General features: G+C 38.1%; 1 pseudogene; it reads right to left on the bottom strand.

The window, feature by feature from the left end:
• Window positions 1-302: 302 nt before the first annotated feature.
• Window positions 303-401, bottom strand: LOC132315377 (small nucleolar RNA R71; annotated as a pseudogene).
• Between the last annotated feature and the right edge of the window lie 455 nt (window positions 402-856).

Here is an 856-nt window from a genome sequence, read left to right as displayed (position 1 = left end):
CCATTTAGAACACATCATTATGAAATTAAGTCACAAACCATTCAAATGCATCCTAACTATCATGGACTTCCAAGTGCAGAACCTTACAAGCAATTGGATGAGTTTCTTGAAGTATGCTCCACCGTAAAATATACGGACATGCCGGAAGAGGTTTTAAGACTCAAACTTTTTCCATTCACCTTAAAAGACAAGGCAAAGTATTGGTTTAACAATCTTAGGCCTTTTTCAATCACTTCTTGGGCAGAAATGCAACAAGAATTCTTGAAGAAGTACTATCCGGTTTCTAAGACCAATGCCATGAGAACCTCAATTCGAGAATTTTCACATGGGGATGGAGAAATGTTTCATGAGGCATGGGAACACTTCAATGAATTGCTTAGGAAGTGTCCACATCATGACATGCCCAAATGGAAATTAGGTCAATATTTCTTTGAGAGCTTATCGGACAACTATAAGGGTATGGTTGATGCTTCCATGGGTGGCTCATACATTGATAGGCATGAGGATGACGTGTGGCGTCTTTATGAGAGCATGAGTGAAAATTCTTTGCATAGAATACTATCATCCAAGAATATTAGGAATTCACAAGGTAGGAAGAGTGTTGGCTTACATCAAGTCGACCATTCAAATGAAATAGCCGCTGAAATGAAGTCTTTATCTCAAAGGTTTGAACAATTTTTGATTAACCAAAACTCAGCGAACCAAATATCTTCCTTCCCTAACCATTCTCATCGTGCATCAAATGAAACATATATGACTTGTTCTAGTATTCTTCATTCTACTTCTTACTGTCCTCACAGACAAGTGCAAAATGAACCTAATGAACAAGTCAATGCAGCTTTTGTGAACCAAGGGA

Source organism: Cornus florida, unplaced genomic scaffold (genome assembly GCF_030987335.1).
Source record: "Cornus florida cultivar Cherokee Brave unplaced genomic scaffold, ASM3098733v1 CherokeeBrave_3.0.0_Hap2_Chr06, whole genome shotgun sequence".
NCBI lineage: Eukaryota > Viridiplantae > Streptophyta > Magnoliopsida > Cornales > Cornaceae > Cornus > Cornus florida.
Note: the sequence above shows the minus strand (reverse complement) of the source record. Positions and strands in the feature narration are given on the sequence as shown.